This window comes from Schistocerca piceifrons, chromosome 3 (genome assembly GCF_021461385.2).
Source record: "Schistocerca piceifrons isolate TAMUIC-IGC-003096 chromosome 3, iqSchPice1.1, whole genome shotgun sequence".
Lineage (NCBI taxonomy): Eukaryota > Metazoa > Arthropoda > Insecta > Orthoptera > Acrididae > Schistocerca > Schistocerca piceifrons.
In genome coordinates, this window is record NC_060140.1 from 346912377 (window position 1) to 346935683 (window position 23307).

Sequence of the window (23307 nt, forward strand, 5' to 3'; positions counted from 1 at the left end):
CTTTCGTAATATCCGCTTGTGGCCGCTAGTACTTGCGCCTTCTCGAAATGAATATTGTGGTTCCCTGGCTGGAAAGCATGCTCCGCAACAGCTGATCGTTCCGTTTCTCCTCTTCTACAATTTCCCTTGTGCTCTTCCAAACGTTTAGAAACAGTTCTTTTAGTGGTACCCACATAAACATCTCCACAGCTGCATGGGATCCTATACACTCCGGCTTTTTCCAATGGTTTGCGAGCGTCCTTGGCAGGCTTAAGGTATTCCTGTATCTTCCTGGTGGGCTTGTAAATTATGGCAATATTCTGCTTTGTTAAGATCCTCCCTATTCTTTCCGTTACATTTTTAACAAACGGCAGGAAAACCTTAGATTTTGCAGTAGCCTGTACGTCAGTATGATTTCTGCGTGGCTGCCTCAACACGCGTTTTATTTCGGCGGACAAATATCCTTTCATCATTAGTGCAATGTGGAGATGTTCCATCTCAGCGTCGAGCAACTCAGGTTCACAAATATTTCTAGTTCTGTCCGCTAACGTCTTGATAACACCTCGCTTCTGTTGTGGGTGGTGGTTCGAATCCTGGCGCAAATAATGGTCCGTGTGCGTGGGTTTGCAGTATACTGAGTGGCCCAAACTACCATTTTCGTTTTTAAAAACAAGCACATCGAGGAAATGTAATTTGCCGTCTACCTCCTCCTCCATTGTAAACTGAATTCTTGAGTTTATACTGTTCAGATGTTCGTGGAACCAGCTTAGTTCCTCTCTACCATGTCTCCACAGCACAAACGTGTCATCCACGTATCTGAAGATGTTTATGTGGGTACCACTAAAAGAACTGTTTCTAAACGTTTGGAAGAGCACAAGGGAAATTGTAGAAGAGGAGAAACAGAACGATCAGCTGTTGCGGAGCATGCTTTCCAGCCAGGGAACCACAATATTCATTTCGAGGAGACGCAAGAACTAGCGGCCACAAGCAGATATTACGAAAGGCTCTACAGGGAGGCAATCGAAATCACTAAACACCCAAATAATTTCAACCCAAAGGAGGAGGGCATGAAATTAAATGGTATATGGATGCCGGTGTTAAAGAAGATGTGTACCACCCGTCCACTACTGGGTGATGGCAATGGCGATCGACGGCGACAGACAGCGGCCAATTGCACTGACGTTTTCAAAACACGTGACATCATGCCGCAGCGTGGGAGCGCGCGGACACGGAATTTAGCAGCAGTCAGTAGTGAGCCAGTGGGTGTGTTGGACCTTCCATCGAGCTACACACCCCCTTGAAGATGTCTCCTGCAGTCGGAGACGAAACGTTGGGAATTGAGACAGAATTCATCAACCGACCACGGCATAACAGCCCGGATAATTATAATGGACATGATATTTCCAGCAGTGAAATTCTACATTTTAGTATCAGATGCCTCTATGGGGAGGAGATGTCAAGAGAAGTGTGACGCCTGGAAGGAATCCAGAAGAAGAGATTGCAGCTTTAGTGTGCCCTCACATTCCTGTCTCGTTGCAGAGCTGTTGGCGTCATACCGAAGTTTCTGAAGATAAAGCGACTGTTCTATTTGGGAAAGGCACAACGCATTTTCAAACGGACTCAGGAGGCCCTACTACGAGAGCGCATTCAGCAGACCCGACAGGACTTGGCAAGCACAAACTGTAAGTTAATGTCTCTCCATATTATGATCAGTAATAAACTGTGCAGTGGTGACTGGGATAGAATTGATAGACTACTGCATGATACCACGGGGAAGCGTATGTTGACAACGTCTAGTAGACAGAAGAAGAAGTTTGATAATTTGCTACCTAATCAGACTGTTCGGCATTTAGATGTTTCCCGGACCGTTATCAATTTGTCCAAATGTTTGTTATCTGACGACGAGACATCTGTACTTTCCAAGGGAGGAAATTTTGCTGTTAGTCCGCGTTTTGTGCCCACAGAAGAAATTATAGCCAGTGTAGAAGCAGGAATTCGCAGTGTGGATTCTGTAACAGCTGAAGAAATCCGTATAGAAACAGTGAGAATGTTAGCCAATGCAAAACCACCGAAGAGTAATATAACTGTGGGTGAGAGAAGAGCTTTAAAACTCCTGAATGACGACGATAGTATTTTGATTCTCCCAGCTGACAAAGGAAGCGCAACGGTGGTTATGATGTGGCCGACTGTTGTTGTTGTTGTTGTGGTCTTCAGTCCTGAGACTGGTTTGATGCAGCTCTCCATGCTACTCTATCCTGTGCAAGCTTCTTCATCTCCGAGTACCTACTGCAACCTACATCCTTCTGAATCTGCTTAGTGTATTCATCTCTTGGTCTCCCTCTACGATTTTCCGACTATCAGAGTAAAATTACTGATCTACTGGATCCGCAAGCATATAGGAAGCTGAATAAGGACCCCACTAACAACGTTCTCAGAACTGTGTCACGGTTAATAAAAAAGTCCTCCATTGAAGAAAGTATACAGAAAGGTCTCTGCAATTCAGTTGTGCTACCACCGAGGCTTTACGGATCGCCCAATTTTCATAAAGAAAATGTGCCGTTAAGACCGATACTAAGTGCCATTGGTTAGCCCACCTACTCGTTAGCCAAGTTTTTGACTACGCTGTTAAAACCACATGTGGCCCGTTCGGGCTCTTATATAAAGAATTCGACACATTTCATCATCAGATTGAATGGCATAGTGCTCCAGCTGGAGGACATATTGGTCAACTTCGATGTGGTATCGCTGTTTACCATGGTTCCACTTAATGATGTATTGGAACAGCTGAATCGAATTTTTCCTGCCGATATTTCAGAACTGTTTAAGTGTTGTTTGACGACCACATACTTCAAGTGGAATGAACAGTTTTCTGAGCAAACAGATGGCATGGCTATGGGAAGCCCCCTAAGTCCCGTAATTGCAAACTCCTTTATGGAGAAATACGAAGAACTGGCCTTAGGTACTGCCAGCAAAAAACCAAATGTATGGTTCCGATACGTGGATGACACGTTTGTGCTGTGGAGATATGGTAGAGAGGAACTAAGCCGGTTCCACGAACATCTGAACAGTATGAACTCGAGAATTCAGTTTACAATGGAGGAGGAGGTAGATGGCAAATTACATTTCCTCAAAGTGCTTGTTTTTAGAAACGAAAACGGTAGTTTGGACCACTCAGTATACCGCAAAACCCACGCACACGGACCGTTATTTGCACTGGGATTCAAACCACCACCCACAACAGAAGCGAGGTGTTATCAAGACGTTAGCGGACAGAGCTAGCTCGTCGCTGAGATGGAACATCTCCACAATGCACTAATAGTGAAAGGATATTCGTCCGCTGAAATAAAACGTGCGTTGAGGCAGCCACGCAGAAATCATACTGACATACAGGCTACTGCAAAATCTAAGGTTTTCCTGCCGTTTGTTAAAAATAGGGAGGATCTTGATGAAGTGGAATATTACCATAATTTACAAGCCCACCAGGAAGATACAGGAATACCTTAAGCCTGCCAAGGACGTTCGCAAACCATTGGAAAAAGTCGGAGTGTATAGGATCCCATGCAGCTGTGGAGATGTTTATGTGGGTACCACTAAAAGTACTGTTTCTAAACGTTTGGAAGAGCATAAGGGAAATTGTAGAAGAGGAGAAACGGAATGATCAGCTGTTGCGGAGCATGCTTTCCAGCCAGGGAACCACAATATTCGTTTCGAGGAGACGCAAGTACTAGCGGCCACAAGCGGATATTACGAAAGGCTCTACAGGGAGGCAATCGAAATCGCTGAACACCCAAATAATTTCAACCGAAAGGAGGAGGGCGTGAAATGAAATGGTATATGGATGCCGGTGTTAAAGAAGATGTGTACCACCCGTCCTCTACTGGGTGATGGCAACGGCGATCGACGGCGACGGGCAGCGGCCAATTGCACTGACGTTTTCAAAACACGTGACGTCACGCCGCGGCGTGGGAGCGCACGGACATGGAATTTAGCAGCAGTCAGTAGCGAGGCAGTGGGTGTTTTGGACCTTCCATCGAGCTACGGACCCCCTTGAAGATGTCTCCCGCAGTCGGAGATGAAACGTTGGGAATTGACACAGAATTCATCAACCAACCATGGCATAACAGCCCGGATAATTATAATGGACATGATATTTCCGGCCGTGAAAGTCTACATTTTAGTATTATTTGTTAGTGTAAATCATGTTTTAATCTATAATACCCACCCCTTCCAAAACCAATACAAACGCTCCCATCTACATCACATTTCATAAAATGTTCTATGATAAAATAGTTGTTTAGTCATTAAGTTTAAACTATATTCTTATACACTTAAAATATTATGTTCAGTTCATGTTGTCTAGGTATCACTCTGTCTGAATAGTACCATCATATTATCTTTTCCACTAATACTATATACTATTTGTTGCATTTCATGTTTAGAGATCACTGTTTATCCATGATTCTCTTAATAGACTTTTAGTCATATTTAGCTTCCTAGGTACTAACATTATAGTATAGTTTAAGAAATCAAGAATAGATTACAATATAGTTTGAGATTTGAAGGAATTTGGTGCAGGAAAAATAGTACAGAAGAAACACCAAAAACAACTAGGGATCTGATAGTCATCACTCTGCCCGTTAACACAGAACATTAACATCCCTGGGGAATAAAGGTGACTCCGCCCGGATCCCATATTAACTTCACTTGATCAAGTGCAAACCAGTACTTCTCGTTAAATTTTGTGTGAAAGTCTCCCTACGGCAAAACAATCAACACTTACAAGGTAACACAAAATCACGTAAAGTTAGTCTGTTTTCTGTTTTGTCATGGACAAGTTTGAATTCTTCGTTCAAGTCATCCATATCCTTGCTAGCATCATTAAGTTCGGAAAAAGCAACCATCAAAATGTTTCCGGAGATTATGCTCTCGGTAATTTCTTGATCTTTAATTAGTTCAAATGGTTCTGCCAAACTACTTACATTTATAATGTTAAAGTTGGCTATTTTTCCTTTAAAACTTCGTCTTATATTATCTACACATGAACTAACGATGCGTGCAGTAACACCTGTGATTTTTGTCTGAATAATCGACATTACTTCCTTCTGTGCTCTCTTTCAAAGTATTCATTTCCTGTCTTACGAAATTAAATTTGACATTACGTACATTTTCACAAGATTTTAATTTTTCATTAAGATTGAGTTCTTTGTTATTACATTTGTCTTCAATATCAAATTCTAGTTTCTTTGCTGAATCCTGAAATTGGTTACTCTGTGTCTCATTAAAGTCATTGAAGAGCTGATTGACGTGGATAGTCAGGGAATTATTTAATTCATTCTTTAAACCTAATTGCAAACTCTCCACTTTATCATTTAAGGCATTGAACTTAGCATTTAAAACCTTACCCTGTGCTTCTAGTTTTTCACTTAAAGTAGCACTTAGTTCCTTTCTTATAGCAGCTGAATCTGCCTGCTGGTCATCTAATTTAGCATTGAACTGAATATTCACTGAGTCTAACTTGAGACTTAAAGTAGTAATTTGGGCATTTGACTCTGTTCTTTGGCTATCTAATTTAAGACTTAGTGCTGGCATTTCTTTTCTCACTGTCATGGCCTTGGCTGGTTCTGATGTTTCCCCAGTTTTTTTGAGCATTATCCATATTTTTCTTAGTTAGATAGAGTTATCATTAAAAAAAATTCACCTCTGAGTATAATAACTATACTAACAGTCTATTATTGAACTGTGTCCTTAATTTCACACTCATTAATTACTGTCTTTCGCTCACCCGGCAATGAGTTTTAGGCTGTGTCGGTGAGCCAGTGTGGAATCAGCACTGGTGAACAGCATGGCCACCGACAGTGTCGAAGGTTGGTTTCAGCATCGGTGCCATTGAATTGATTTGTAGTCAGCACCGGTGAGCAGCAGCTGGCACCGTTGGCGTCAGTTCATGGTTACAGGGTCCACGCCCCCGAGATGTGGGTGAGGGCTGCTTACTCTCCGCACTGGATCTTCGTTGTCAAATTGATCTCGTCGTAACTCTTCTTAGTCTAAACTGTTGAGGTTTTTCTTGTGTCTTTTCTTGTATGGTATTTATTAATTTTCACCCCTTTTTACCATTTATGCTGAATCCAACTCTGCGAAACAATTTCCCTGCCTTGTTACTATTGGTTGCTATAGCAACTCACAATATCTTTTTATTTTTTTTTTCGTTTCAAAATTCCTCTTTCTTCGAGTCCTTATCACATCGGTTGCCACGTTCTAATAGTTTTTGATGTTAGAATATGGAGCGGTGCAAATCTGGATTACAAACTTCACACTTCTCTTACTACAGCTGACTTACTTGAAAAGTTTAGTCGATCCTCTTCTCTGGATATGCGGCTGCGTCGATCTACATGGCTTCTTCTCCGAAGAAATAATGGTGGTTAGAGGAACTAAAAAAGACACACTCTCTCTCTCTCTCTCTCTTGAAATAATCTGGTACTCGCGTAACACTTTGGGTTCAGTTCTGGTATATTTTTATTTCCATGAGTTTCATATAAGCATACAAACTCTTCCAAGTCAACTTCGCCGATAACCATCAGATACTATTAACGATAATTACAATGTGGTGGGTTTAATAACCACCAGAAATTCCAAAACAGATCTTGCATCTAGCAAGTCTAACACCAAGATTAAGCAAGAGTCTAGAGACACATCATGTTTCAATTGTCTATAACAATTACAGTTATTCGACCACCAAGGAATAATACGTAGTTGTTATGTCCTAGCCAGTAATGCCACCCGAGCCCGCTGCCAAAAGGTTGGCCGCATCAAAGTCCGGACGCCGTCCGCATAAGCAGCGCCAGCGATACAGGAAATCGCCCCAAGTCTGCGCGCGCCACCGCTGGCTTCTGGTTTCTTAAGCGCTGGAGTCGCGAGCGCTAGGACAGTTCTGTATTCGCCGCTCAGTTGTATACTCGCCACCGAACTGTGTACTTGCTAGTCAGTTGTGTGTTCATCGCAGCAGAGTTGTTGTTTGTCGTCAGCCGACGCTGACCTAGCCGCTCCGACTCGAACTAGACAGATCTCTGTAGACACGGAGTTCACTATTGTGTTTCTGTATCTTCGTAATAAAGATAAGTACCGACTTTTATTTAATCAGAGTGTTTGGGTTTTCATCTTTCTGTTCACTGTTCCAGCGGACCGGTCGACCCGCTATTAAAAGTGTGGCGGTGACTTCGTAAGCCGTTTCTACCGCGAATTGTTTGTCGCTACGAACACCGCCACAAAAGTAGTTATACCTTGCATCCTCCATATAGGTTTTATTGTGTTAGTGGCAAACACTTGTTGATGTCGCTCATCTGACGCAACTCTTGTCTTCCCATGATAAACGTCCATCCCCCCACACAGACTTGTGTTGCGCAGTAAATAGGCGCTCTCTCTCTCTCTCTCTCTCTCTCTCTCTCTCTCTCTCTCTCTCTCTCTCACACACACACACACACACACACACACGCACACTTATCTTTAAAAAAAATGGCTCTGAGCACTATGGGACTTAACATCTACGGTCATCAGTCCCCTAGAACTTAGAACTACTTAAACCTAACCAACCTAATGACATCACACACATCCATGCCCGAGGCAGGATTCGAACCTGCAACCAAAGCAGTTGCGCGGTTCTGGAATGAAGCGCCTAGAACCGCTCGGCCACTGCGGCCGTCTGTCTTTAAAACATCGCGTGTTCGAGGTGGCAGAAAGTCAAGTGGTTCCAGAATTTACATGGAAATTCTCGAATCACTACAGTTCTTTAAGTTTTTATTTCCATTCACTTACTATTTTTCTTGGACACAATTGAAGAAATCATCTTTTTTTATTTTGAATGCCTTATATATTTCATCCTAGAACTTTACTTTTATTTGGTATCTGCAGTTGGGTAGTTTAGATTTAATGCCTAACTCTCAAATCACTTCATATATATTTCCCCATCAACTGAATCAAATTCCTTTTTAAAATCTATAAATACTACAACTGTGTCTATGGAGTTTGTAAGTCTGGGACACATTATGGACTGTTGGTCAAAAATCTGTTCTGTGCAAGATCTGCTTTTCAAAATCCACTCTGATATTCTCCCATATGGCAGTCAAGTGTTGTTTCCACCTAGTTGAGTAATATTGTTAAGAATATTTTATAACCCACTCTCTATAGTTATTTATATAATGCTTATCACCTTTCTTGTGCAGAGGATGGGTAAGAGCCACTTTACAGTCTTCTGGAATCTCTTCAGTTTCTCATCTGTCATTTCTTTATATATTTTGTACTTTGGATTTTTTAAAATTATAACACATTTGTAACTAACATTATTGAAACATTTGTGAAAGATATCAGAAAATTCCATGATGTAAGTGAAATTATTTCAGTTCATTAAAATTTTGATATTGAGACTACTAAAATCAGAGATAAAATGTTAAAAATGGACACCACAAAAACCTTAACTATGTGTATGAAAAATCTACAACTTAAAATACATGGGTTACACTAATGATGCTGTAAATTTTAATTGCAAATGGCATACAGAAAATTAATGATATTTGGATAGACTGTCAATAGCGTTTGGAGTGGAGCCTCTTTAATGTATCTTCTTTGCTGTAAAGCCGTGTGTGACATCAGCTGTTAGTTAAGATTCTGCACTGTATGGGTATGTTGAAAAAGTACTGCATGTAAACTTAATTATGATATGAAAAAATACACAAGAATGAATAAAATATGGGATAATTCATCTAAAGGCCTATGATGAATTCATTTAAAACTGTGCATGAAATGACCCTGAATGTCAAGAAATTCCTTTCTTGCAAACAGGAATCTCTTATTAGACAACTGCACCAATAACGAGAATGAAGACTGATGGGCAGACAATACAAGGTGAGTAGAACAAATGTTTACTCTTATTTCTTCTTAAGGTATGAACAAACTGAACACAAGGCAGATCACACTGGAAGTTAATGAGGTCTGCTAAGTAATAGTAGAATTATCTCAGACTGGCAATAATGAGAAGGGAAGTTAGAAATGCTTCTGTCATTAGTTACTGTTCCAAAAATTTGCTCTACATCACATTCCATAGCTGGAAGTGTTACCCTTGTTTTACAGGGTGTCCATAATTAATGTTTCAAAACACTGCAGAAAGAGTAATGCTGCTCAAAATGACATCAAGTTTGTACAGCTTATTATTGATCCAGGCGGAAACATCATGGAAGAAAACAATTTAATGAAATTTTACCACTGTCTGATGCTGTAACCATCTTAATGTAAATGGGATCAGCTACAAATGACAGATGAATTACGATATGATGGCTATGGTTTAAGTTTAAAATTACACCGTTTGTACTGTATAATCTGCATGACAGGCCAAGTTCAGCAGTCAACATTTATGGCACTGTTAGTTAGATAAGAGTATCCACCATGAGAAGGTTGTACCATACTGAATTGGAAAAATTGGTTTTTAACAGTCCTGAGTCCAGAAACAACATAAAAAGCAAAATGACTTTTTTTTTTAATTGGCCTTGGGCCAAAAACCACATAAAGAGCAGAATGGCATCAGTTTTTAATTGGCCTTGGGCCAAAATCCACAAAAAGAGTAGAGTGACATCAGTTTTTAGTTGTCCTGGAGCCAAAAACTGCATAAAAAATGTAATCAGTTTCTAATTGTTGTGAGACTAGCACGAGACATGTTCAATATGCTCTCCACTGTTTCCTTGCCTGAGTTGAAATAGGGAAACAAAATGTTCCACAACAGACTGGAGTGTCTCACGGGTCACATTCAGAATGTGTTGTGCAGTGTCAATTCAGCTATGTTCATAATCAGGGTACTGAACACATCACCTTACAGATATACCCATGGCAGGAGTCAGATGATCAGGATGGCTAGGTGTATAATAGACAGGGACTGCGGATAGGTGGCACTCGGTGGGAGTGTGGATCGGTCGTGATTTGTACTGAGATAGTCCATGCAGTTGTGATAATGCTGTGTCCCGGATGGTGCAGTGGTTACCACACCTGCCTAGTAAGCAGGAGATCCCGGGTTCAAATCCCAGTCTGGTACACATTTTCGTTCATCACTGCTGATTCCATTTAAAGTCCCGCTGCAGCTAATAGCAGTGATCTCTCTCCAATTTACATATAGTATTCCACAGCTGCTGGATCTGCACTGTATCTGATCTTTCGAAAGAACAGACACTGTGCATTCAAATAATTGATAAGCCTGACTGGGCTTATGGTTAACGTACTTATAGTCAGTATTCAGGATTAAACAATCAATGCCTACTCAGTTGTTAACGGATTATCTGACCATTATCCACAATTAACAGACACAATATAACATCTTAAAGCTCTCAAGCAGGTTCATACAAAGCAGTGAGGCTTATTAATGAGAACAGGATACAGTGTTTTACGGGTAAGTTAAACGACATGGCATGAGATGAGGTACGTACAGCAAGATATGCTCATATCATATTCAGTTTATTCCACAGTGATTTTGAATCAATATTTGAAAGCAGCTTTGCTAAACATTTATCAGAAAACCCATTTAAAAAGAAGACAAGAAAGCCATGGATAACTAAGGGAGCTAAAATCTCATGTAAGAGGAAGAACAAAATTTACATACAGGGCAGAATACTTCAAGCTCTAGCTTTACTTGCATGCTACAAAAAATACTGTAGTATTTTAAGGAAATTCATTAAAATATCCAGAAGTATGCATGCCCTGATACATCTACACCTATGCGATTATTCTGGTATTCACAATAAAGTGCCTCGCAGAGGGTTCAATGAACTACCTTCAAGCTGTCTCTCTACCGTTCCACTCACGAACAGCACGCGGGAAAAATGAGCACTTAAATTTTCCTGTGCGAGCCCTGATTTCTCTTATTTTATTGTGATGATCATTTCTCCCTATGTAGGTGAGTTCCAACAGAATGTTTTTGCAATCGGAGGAGAAAACTGGTGATTGAAATTCATGAGAAGATACTGTCGCAACGAAAAACGCCTTTGTTTTAATGATTGCAACTCCAATTCACGTATCATGTCTCTGACACTATCTCTCCCTATTTTGCGATAATACAGAATGAGCTGCCCTTCTTTGTACTTTTTTGATGTCATCCGTCAGTCCCACCTGATGCGGATCCCACATCGCACAGCAATACTGCAGAGTAGGGAGGACAAGTGTGGTATAAGCAGTCTCTTTAGTAGACCTGTTGCACCTACTAAGTGTTCTGCCAATGAATTGCAGTCTTTGGTTTGCTCTACCCACAATATTTTCTGTGTGATTGTTCCAATTTAGGTTAGTTGTAATTGTAATCCCTAAGTATTTAGCTGAATTTACAGCCCTCAGACTGACTTATCATGTAATCGAAATCTAGCTGATTTCTTTTAGTACTCATATGAATAACTTCACACTTTCCCTAATTCAGGGTCAATTGCCACTTTTCGCACCATACAGATATCTTATCTAAATCATTTTGCAAGTAGTTTTGATCATCTGATGACTTTACAAGACATTACAAGATGGTAAATGACAGCATTATCTGCAAACAATCTAAGATGGCTATTCAGATTGTCTCCTATATCATTAATATAGATCAGGACAATAGAGGGCCTATAACACTTCCTTGGGGAACACCGAATATTACTTCTGTTTTACTTGATGACTTTCCATCTATTACTACGAACTGTGACCTTTCTGACAGGAAATCACGAATCCAGTTGCACAACTGAGGCGATACCCCCCTGTAGGCACGCAGTTTGGTTAGAAGACGCTTGTGAGGAACCGTGTCGAAAGCCTTCTGAAAATCTAAAAATATGGAATCAATTTGACATCCCCTGTCAATAGCACTCATTACTTCATGGGTATAAAGAGCTACTTGTGTTTCACAAGAATGATATCTTCTGAAACCGTGCTGACTATGTGTCAATAAATAGTTTTCTTCGAGGTACTTCATAATGTTTGAATACAGTAAATGTTCCACAACCCTGCTGCAAACCGACGTTAGTGACATAGGCCTGTAATTCAGTGGATTACTCCTACTTCCCTTTTTGGGTATTGGTGTGACTTGAGCAATTTGCCAGTCTTTAGGTATGGATCTTTCTGTGAGCGAGTGGTTGTATATAATTGCTAAATGTGGAGCATACTCTGAGAGGAACCTCATAAATAAACATAAATATTGCAGTTAATAAGACTGGAACTACATGGGTTTAAGTCAAATGGGAGACAGAATAGCCAGTAAGGGACAAAGATTTCATAACAATTAAACAAAGCAGCAACGTGTGACTGACAATTCACAAGTTGCAAGTGCTTTTTAACAATAACTTTCTAAATGTGGCAGCAAAAATAGGATTAAATGGTTCATTGAAGAAGCAAGAAGATATATTAAAACCATCATTCCACAAAACTTTAAGCAGCTAGAAGCAAGACCAAGTGCCTTCACTGAAATTAAAACAATTCTAAAAAATAAAGGCTCATATGCTGTTGACTGAATCTCAAACAGAATTCTGAGAAGTCGCTCTAACATAAAAAGTAATATCCTAAGTAATACGTGTAATGCATGACTGGCACAGGAAATTTTTCCAGACAGATTAAAATATGCAATTGTTTAAGTACAATATAAGAAATGCCATGACAAGAAAGACATAAATAATTACTGTCCAGTTTCCTTTCAGACATCTTGTTAAAAAAAAAGTACTCAACAGTAGCATCACATTTAAGCACAAAGAATTTCTTTAGCACATCACTGTGTGGATTCTAGATTGCTTACTCAACTGAGAATGCTATTTACACATTCATCCATAAAATATTACAAGCATAAATACTAAAATCTCACTAGATGGTTCAAATGGCTCTAGGCACTATGGGACTTAACTTCTGAGGTCATCAGCCCCCAGAATTAGGACTACTTAAACCTAACTAACCTAAGGACACCACACACATCCATGCCCGAGGCAGGATTCGAACCTGCGACCGTAGCGGTCGCGCGGTTCCAGACTGCAGCGCCTAGAGCTGCTCGGCCACTCTGGCCGGCTACTACATGGTGTTTTTGTGATCTTTCCAAGGTGTTCAATTGTGTAGATCAAGTTACACTCTTAGAAAAACTTAAGTTTTATAGAACTGATGGCTTTCCACATACAACTGGTCTAAATCACACTTATCAAACAAGTTACAAAAAGTTGTACTGAATAAGTCAAGCAATGGAGCAAAGGTAGAAAATTTTAGTGACTTGGGAGAAATCACAAAAGCAGTCTCAAAGGGTTCAGTTTTGGGTCCACTCATTCCTTACACATGTGAATGACCTTCCAATTAACATTCAACAAGCAGAATTGGTACTTTTTGCAGAAGATACTACTGTTATAATAAATCCCATTGAGAGAAAGAAACAGAAAAAAACTGAAGATGATGTTTTACAAAGAATTATGTAGCACATGAAGAGGAGTCAGTAATAGAGAAGAATGCTCCAAATTTTTAGGTGCACATATTGATGAAAATTTGAACTGAAAGAAGCATAGGCCCCCTTACCGAGCTTCTCAGACAATGAAGTCCAGCTACTTTTGCTCTTCGTATAATTGCTAGTCTTGGAAACATGTGAATCAACCTGCTGACATATTTTGCATATTTACACTCAGTTACATATTGTGGAATAATTTTCTGGGTAACTTATCACTTAGAAAGCAAATAATGATTCCAAATAAGTGAGCAGTAAGAATGATAATGTGGTGTTCAGCCACAGTCATCATATAGATCTAGTCGGTGACAGAATTTTTGAGACTGCTCACCTCTCTGTTATGTTGGCCTGTACAGCTTTACTGTCTGTTAACTTTAAAAGGCCTAACTGTCTGTTAACTTTAATAGGCCTAGTTCATACAAGTTATGAGGGACCCAAGTCATGGTGGTTAATTTTGATAATGTATTAGTTTCTCTTGAGAAACAATTGGGACCCATAAGAATTAGCAGAACCATGTTTCTTGTGTGGAGGTACAGAATGAATAGAATCAGCAGTCTCTCAAAACTATATGTTCTAGAGGAATCTGAGATTAGTCACTCTCTGATACAGTCAAGACTTCACTGGTGAAAGAAGGGTGAAAATGAAGGGACAATCCTTTTGTCTTAGCTCAATAGTTTATGAGAAAATGACAGTCAAATTTTGACATTATTTCTTTTGTGGCGGCGTTCGTAGCGACAAACAATTCGCTGTAGAAACGGCTTACGAAGTCACCACCACACTTTTAATAGCGGGCCGACCGGTCCGCTGGAACAGTGAACAGAAAGATGAAAACCCAAACACTCTGATTAAATAAAAGTCGGTACTTATCTTTATTAACGTAGATACAGAAACACAGTAGTGAACTCCGTGTCTACAGAGATCTGTCTAGTTCGAGTCGGAGCGGCTAGGTCAGCGTCGGCTGACGACAAACAACAACTCTGCTGCGATGAACACACAACTGACTAGCAAGTACACAATTCGGTGGCGAGTATACAACTGAGCGGCGAATACAGAACTGTCCTAGCGCTCGCGACTCCAGCGCTTAAGAAACCAGAAGCCAGCGGTGGCGCGCGCAGACTTGCGGCGATTTCCTGTCTCGCTGGCGCTGCTTATGCGGACGGCGTCCGGACTTTGATGCTGCCAACCATTTGGCAGCGGGCTCGGGTGGCATTACTGGCTAGGATATAACAATTTCATCGCTTAGCCTGTGTTGCATTAGGCCAACTCAATCAGTTGTTAGTGGCTAAGAGTATAGTTTCAAATTTTTGTGCTCTCTGTTCAGGTCCAATCCTTTTCTTGTCTTTTCTTTTTTTCTTCCAGTTAAGTGTGTAACATCCGTGACATCTAGATTTTTTGTGAAATTGAGAAATACGATGATGTGTTGAGAAAAAGATAAGCATTTCAAGTCTTATTAAAAATAAATTTTATCATCACACATCTTATAAAACTTCTCAGGAAAAACATATAAATTCTAGTATTTCAATTTTGACTTTTTTTACTTCAAGAGAACCAATGTATTCTCCAGGGATATATATATATATATAGGGCCCAAACTCTTTGTCTTTAAATATGTCTGCTTGTGTCTGTATATGTGTGGATGGATATGTGTGTGTGTGCGCGCGAGTGTATACCCGTCCTTTTTTCCCCCTAAGGTAAGTCTTTCCGCTCCCGGGATTGGAATGACTCCTTACGCTATCCCTTAAAACCCACTTCCTTTCGTCTTTCCCTCTCCTTCCCTCTTTCCTGATGAGGCAACAGTTTGTTGTGAAAGCTTGAATTATGTGTGTATGTTTGTGTGTCTATCGACGTGCCAGCGCTTTCGTTCGGTAAGTCACCTCATCTTTGTCTTTGTTTTTATATATAATTTTTCCCACGTGGAATGTTTCCTTCTATTATATATATATATATATATATATATATATATATATATAAAAATAGAGGGAAACATTCCACGTAGGAAAAATATATCCAAAAACAAAGATGATGTGACTTACCAAATGAAAGTGCTGGCAGGTCGACAGACACACAAACAAAAACACAAACATACACACAAAATTCAAGCTTTCGCAACAAACTGTTGCCTCATCAGGAAAGAGGGAAGGAGAGGGAAAGACGAAAGGAAGTGGGTTTTAAGGGAGAGGGTAAGGAGTCACTCCAATCCCGGGAGCGGTAAGACTTACCTTAGGGGGAAAAAAAGGACGGGTATACACTCGCACACACACACATATCCATCCACACATATACAGACACAAGCAGACATATTTAAAGACAAAGAGTTTTGGGCAGAGATGTCAGTCGAGGCAGAAGTGCAGAGGCAAAGATGTTGTTGAATGACAGGTGAGGTATGAGTGGCGGCAACTTGAAATTAGCGGAGATTGAGGCCTGGTGGATAACGGGAAGAGAGGATATATTGAAGAGCAAGTTCCCATCTCCAGAGTTCGGATAGGTTGGTGTTAGTGGGAAGTATCCAGATAACCCGGACGGTGTAACACTGTGCCAAGATGTGCTGGCCGTGCACCAAGGCATGTTTAGCCACAGGGTGATCCTCATTACCAACAAACACTGTCTGCCTGTGTCCATTCATGCGAATGGACAGTTTGTTGCTGGTCATTCCCACATAGAATGCGTCACAGTGTAGGCAGGTCAGTTGGTAGATCACGTGGGTGCTTTCACACGTGGCTCTGCCTTTGATCGTGTACACCTTCCGGGTTACAGGACTGGAGTAGGTGGTGGTGGGAGGGTGCATGGGACAGGTTTTACACCGGGGGCGGTTACAAGGGTAGGAGCCAGAGGGTAGGGAAGGTGGTTTGGAGATTTCATAGGGATGAACTAAGAGGTTACGAAGGTTGCCGCCACTCGTACCTTCGTAACCAAAAAAATTTTTTTCTTCCGCTTTCAACAATACTGCTGCTATAAAATCCTCCGTTTCCAGTTCACAAACAGTTCCTTTCAGCTATTAAACAGCCATTACGGCTAGTTCCAATAACTTTCGCTTTTTTTCCGTTTCCGTTTTTCCCACATCACTGATCTTTTTTAGCTGCTTCCCACAGGTTTTAACGTCATTATTTCTTCGTCAGACAATTGTTAGCCTCATTTTCACAATCTGCCACCACAAAACCACTCCTTTTAATACATTTACACGCAGTTTTTTTGAAATTTTCCCGAATTGCTCCACCCTTTAACGTGTTTTGGCGGCAACACAACCACATAACCTTTGTGCACATCGTTGTCTACCAACCCAAGTTCACCACAGGATCAACATAGCCCAGCTATAACCAACACCTTTTCACCCTTTTTCACACCAGATCTCCAGTTGCTTTCCAGTTCACCTTATCTCTAGCAATATATTTTTATTTTCATTTTCATTTCAGCCTCATGTTACACTTTCCACCTTCTAATACCATGTCACCCTCACAACATCCCCACAACGACCCCATTAAGTTTTATTTACATTCCCTCTGCAAACATGCCTTCGCCCTAGCCAGATTACACTCCCATATTTTATTTTCTCAGGCTTGTCTGACATTTGGCATTACCCCCAAAGGCCTCACACTTAAAGTTCCCATCTCTGGCTGTAATCCTTCTTTCCATCAGTCCCTATACCAGTTCCAAACTGAACAATCCATTGCCCTCACCCACCTAATCCTTCACCTACACATCAACTCAGCCAATGAACACACCCGTCAACTCCTATCCTTATTAAAAGTCCTCAATCTTTCCTCTCCCACATCCACACCGGCTGTTCAGAGCACCCTCCTACAGGCCCTTCTCGTTACCCGCCAGGCCTCAATCTCCGCTAATTTCAATTTGCCGCCGCTCATACCTCACCTGTCTTTCAACAACATCTTTGCCTCTGTACTTCCGCCTCGACTGACATCTCTGCCCAAACTCTTTGCCTTTACAAATGTCTGCTTGTGTCTGTGTATGTGCGGATGGATATGTGTGTGTGTGCGAGTGTATACCCCTTCTTTCCCCCTAAGGTAAGTCTTTCTGCTCCCGGGATTGGAATGACTCCTTACCCTCTCCCTTAAAACCCACATCCTTTCATCTTTCCCTCTCCTTCCCTCTTTCCTGATGAGGCAACAGTTTGTTGCGAAAGCTTGAATTTCATGTGTATGTTTGTGTGTCTATCGACCTGCCAGCACTTTCGTTCGGTAAGTCACACATCTGTGTTTTTTTATATATATATATATATATATTGAAAAAACATTCAAAGCATATAAATTCAGAGCACCATGAGCAACTTGGGAAGGCATAAATGCCACAGTCACACATTAGGAAAAGCTACCTTATTCAGTTTGCTAAATGTCTTGCAATCTGATGATAATTTTGCAACAAGCCAAAATATAAAAGCATTTTCTTGATAGCTGGAGCTTGTAATTGATTACAGATCAAGGCATGAATTATATCAATTGCATTACTTTTACTTGTGGTTTCTGTTTGCTGTGCAATGAGAGTAGGGGACTTCTGTAATGGGCAAATGCAATTCCTCATCTGTCAGTAACAGTATATGTTGCAGAGTCGATAGAATGTATACACATGTGCGGAATCACTTTTAAACCTTTGATGGCTACAGATATGATCTCTATAGCCTGTTCTGTTCTCGCTCTACTGCTCACCTAATGCTGCTACCTGTGATTAGAGACGGTGTTCCAGCCACTATGAAATATTAATCATCAAATTTGGGGGAAAAAAAACTATTCAGTGAAAAAAATTGATTTTTGACTGATATCTCTGCTTGATAAAGCACTGAATTTGCATTCATTGTTCATCATAGTTACCATGCTGCATCACATTAAGTAAAGCACTGCACAAAATTTTAAAGGGTTTGCAGATGTAAAAACATATTTTGTAGACTTTACATATGAATGATTTAGCCCATACATTACTATGTATGGAATATATATAAGATATCTAAATTTTATTTAAAACTGAGAGCAGAACAAGTTATTGGTTTTTATATCCAGTTGACAGTCATGCACAATGTGACCATTTCTGTCCCTGTGTGTCAGGAATTGTGGCTACAACAATCATCATATTTCATAAATGGTTCATGACACTGAAACAAGGTTTTTGCAAATGATAGCACACAAAGAGACATGTTTGTTGCTTGATAACTCATCGGCAGCAGTGAGACGCTAAAAGGGAACAGGATGCTTAAACACATTGATAGCGCTTAAGGGAAACCCAGGGGCCATGTTTAAACACATCATCAGCACTTGGAGAGCAGCGGAGCATGAGAAGTTAGCTCATCCACAACAGCTACAATGTATATGAAGTGTAAATATTCTGATTTCATCGAAAACCAGGGCATCATATAAGGAGGGATACCATTGCCTATCCTATGGCTCAATAATTTACAGAAACAGGTCCATTTTTGATACGGTTCCGCACTTACGTTTAGTGAAAAAAATACGAGCTTACGGAATATCGGACCAGGTTTGTGATTGGATTCAGGATTTCCTAGAAGAAAGAACACAACATGTCATTCTTAACGGTTCAAAATCTGCAGATGTAGAGGTAATTTCGGGAGTACCGCAGGGAAGCGTGATAGGACCTTTATTGTTTACAATATACATAAATGACTTAGTTGACAACATCGGTAGCTCCGTGAGGCTATTTGCAGATGACACGGTTGTCTACAAGAAAGTAGCAACATCAGAAGACTCGTACGTACTCCAGGAGGACCTGCAGAGGATTAATGCATGGTGCGACAGCTGGCAGCTTTCCCTAAACGTAGATAAATGTAATATAATGCGCATACATAGGGGCAGAAATCCATTCCAGTACGATTATGCCATAGGTGGTAAATCATTGGAAGCGGTAACGACCGTAAAATACTTAGGAGTTACTATCCGGAGCGATCTGAAGTGGAATGATCACATAAAACAAATAGTGGGAAAAGCAGGCGCCAGGTTGAGATTCATAGGAAGAATTCTAAGAAAATGTGACTCATCGACGAAAGAAGTAGCTTACAAAACGCTTGTTCGTCCGATTCTTGAGTATTGCTCATCAGTATGGGACCCTTACCAGGTTGGATTAATAGAAGAGATAGACATGATCCAGCGAAAAGCAGCGCGATTCGTCTTGGGGACATTTAGTCAGCGTGAGAGCGTTACGGAGATGCTGAACAAGCTCCAGTGGCGGACACTTCAAGAAAGGCGTTACGCAATACGGAGAGGTTTATTATCGAAATTACGAGAGAGCACATTCCGGGAAGAGATGGGCAACATATTACTACCGCCCACATATATCTCGCGTAATGATCACAATGAAAAGATCCGAGAAATTAGAGCAAATACGGAGACTTACAAGCAGTCGTTCTTCCCACGCACAATTCGTGAATGGAACAGGGAAGGGGGGATCAGATAGTGGTACAATAAGTACCCTCCGCCACACACCGTAAGGTGGCTCGCGGAGTATAGATGTAGATGTAGATTTTTAGATTAGATGACAAAACTCTGAACAAAAACATTCTAGGTATATTTTGTGAGTTTTCCAAAGTTTTTCAGATGTTGTGTGCACATTATGAAGGCATTCCATTGCCTGGTTTACAGCTTGTTGGTCCAGATGACTACATTTGCCACTGATATCTTGGAGATGAACAAAAACTGCTAGTAACAGGCTTTCAGAAAGTGTTAATGTGTGCTGGGCAGTGTACGAGTGCACAATCTCGCAAGTACAAAACTGCTACCACAATGAAGGATCTATGCGACAAGCAGAGGATTGGCTCATGATAAATATAAAATGACTGATTTGCGAAGGTTCAATCATTTTACAGAAGCTATAAACAACAGACATGTGGTTACTACATGAGCAGTGTGGCAGCGGGCAATGGGCTGCAGCCACCTCATTGCTGTCAGAAAATTTTGAATTCAAAACCTGGTGTCATTGATTCCAGCAGAAAAACAAAATTCAGTAGTGTTGTGGCACCACATACGTCAGCACCAGTGACAAGCTTACATTTGATGAATTACTGAAAACAGCAGGATTCTTCCAACTTCAAACCTTCACTACAATTCCTGAATTCAACCATGAGTTCATTCTATGAGTGGATCAAACAGTGTACCGTATCTCTAGTAAGATAATGTTATTGCTTTGAGGTGAGAAAATTACGTAAACAGCTGTCAGTCACTTGAAACGTAGAAACCTACCATCAGCTTTTGCACAAATTTTCCAACCTTATTTTAAAATGGAGCTGCTTCTGTACACTACCTAGGTGTGGGATAGGCAAAGCTATCACTCCTTGTATGATTGCCTCATTGTCGATGAAATCAGAATATCAACATTTTGACTGAAAGTAAATATGTCAAAGCCTATGTCATTCTATCAACCCTACGACATATACTCTTACTGACAGGTAAAGAATTACATTCACTCATTGCAGAAGTGCCCTATTCTCATCGCACAGCAAACGGAAGTCACAAGCAGAAGTGATGTAGGTAATAAAATACACGCGTGCATGGATCAGTAATTAATTGCAGGCTCCAGCTGTTGAGAAAATGCTTTTATATGCTTGGTTTGTCACAAAATGACCACTTGACGATGAGGTATTTAGAAACATTAATGAGGTTGCTTTTCATAATGATATTCACAGTAAAATATGTGAATGTGGCACATATGTCTTCCCATATTGCTTGTTATGCTCTGCATTTCTACACATTGAATGTTTTTGTGATATGTATCACCCTGGGAAATGCAATGGTTCTTCTGAATTTACAAAAATGTGAAAATTGTAATACAAGGATATATTTGAAGTTTTATAAAATCTGTGATGACAAAATCTAGTTTAATAAGGTTAAAATATTTATTCCTCTTCTCAACAAATCCATTGTATTTCTCAAATTCACAAAAACATACTCATGTTCAGAAAAAAAACAGCACACCTTAAATGAAAAGAATAGAGCATTCATATTCACAGGACATACATTAGTATGTTCTGCAGAAATGAATAGTATTTTAGTCACCTCAGTTCAGCATGTTTCCTGTTGCCTAGGAGGCATAGGGTCTGCCATAGACCTGAATAACTTGTTTCATGCATGATGGCATCATACGTAACAGGTTCAAATGGCATCCTCTGGTATAGCTATCCATGCTGCATTCACCTGGTTCTAAAGTCCAACTGTGGTGGTCGGCACTGGGTGACAGTGCTGCACCCATCGTTCCACCATATCCCACACATTTTCAATTAATGACAAGACCGGTGATCTGGCAGGCCAGGGCAAAAGGCTACCATCCTGTGATACAAAGAAGGCATGTGTTCATGCAGCGACATGTGGTCGTGCATTGTCTTTCTGAAAAATGGTGTCTGGGGGTGTTGTGCAGAGAGGGTTTGGCTACAGGTCACAGGATGTCATTAACATAGGTCACACTGGCCACCCTGCCCTGGACAAGTACTAACTGTAATTTGTGCTTGTACCCAGTAACACCCCACACAATAAGGACTTGAGTTAGTGCTGTAGGTCTTGTGCAAATGCAGTCACTGTGATCTACCAAAATATGGCCATCATTTTCAAACAAACAAACTGATTTGCGGAAGGGTTGCACTTCTGTCATGTTGAACAATTCTCTTCAGTCATCACTGGTCCCATTCTTGAAGGATCTTTTTCTGGCCGCAGAGATGTGGGAAATTCGATGTTTTTCCTTATAGTCATGGTACACTCGTGAAATGGTTGTATAGGAAAAATCCCCTTCATTGGAGATGCTATGTCCCATCACTTGTGCACTGACTGTAACACTGTGTTCAAACTCACTTAAATCTTGATATCCTGTCATTGTAAGCAGCAGTAATCGATATAACAACTGCACCAGACTCTTGTTGTCTTACATAGGCATTGCCGACCAGTGCCATATTCTGCCTCTTTACTGGTCTCTGTATCTGAATACGCATGTCTATACCAGTTTCTTTGGTGCTTCAGTATATTATTCATTTATAGAAAAAAATTTCAAACAGTTAAGTACACATACTGCTTTCACTGAAAGCTCTGTTTCTAGTGGAAACTGAACTGTTTATAGTTGTGTCAGCTATGTAGTTGCAACTGTTCTCAAACCGCTGTGCTAATGAACTCTATAACACAATTTCTGATAAAAACTTTGAGCTGGTAAACGGGTTAAACACAAACTAGCGATTACTGAATAAAGCCAAATTTCCACCCATTGCACATAGTTTCACAAGAATAGATGATGTCAGATTTGAAAATGTTAGTATACATCAAGAGGTAAATGGTAAATTCTTTATAGAGTGCACAGATGACACTCTCACTGGGACATACATAAAAAAGTTACTCTATGCATTTAATGTTCGCAATAAAGTCTGTGACATTAAAAGAATAAAAAGTGTGTAATTTACAGTTGTACACTCAATAGTTGCACACCACATTGTACTTTTGTGTGCCCTAAACAGAAAGATATTGTGCACAAAAGAACAGTTAAGATAATGAATCAAGTCTCTCTCTCCTCCAGCACTAAACATCTGTTTCTGGAGCTCAGTACCCTGGCAGTGTCTTACCTTTATATTCACAAAACAGTAAGTTTATTCAATAAAATTTACATGTCACATCGAGACCAGAATCAAGTCCATATCTGAAGTACAAACTTACCACTGAAAGCACATTTATTATGAACATCAATGTGCAGCCAGAACACAACTGCCATCTGGGACAGACACTGCTGCTATTTATACAAACATATAATATTCCAGAATATAAGAATATTATTAACATAAGAAATTTCAAGAACCTTCCAGAAATGATAAATACTAAATAACAAATACTTGCTTGTGGTTGGGTGTGAACTGATGACCCACAGCATATCATCCAGTGATGCTAACA

At 40.4% G+C, this 23307-nt stretch overlaps 1 protein-coding gene and 1 non-coding gene across 3 annotated transcripts in view; one reads left to right on the forward strand and one right to left on the reverse strand.

The window, feature by feature from the left end:
- LOC124787960 (protein FAM234A) overlaps positions 1–23307 on the reverse strand; it is a 113726-nt gene that overhangs the window by 33063 nt on the left and 57356 nt on the right. The window lies entirely within an intron of this gene.
- Positions 9978–10052, forward strand: Trnat-agu. The gene has a single exon. It is a non-coding gene; the product is annotated as a tRNA-Thr (tRNA).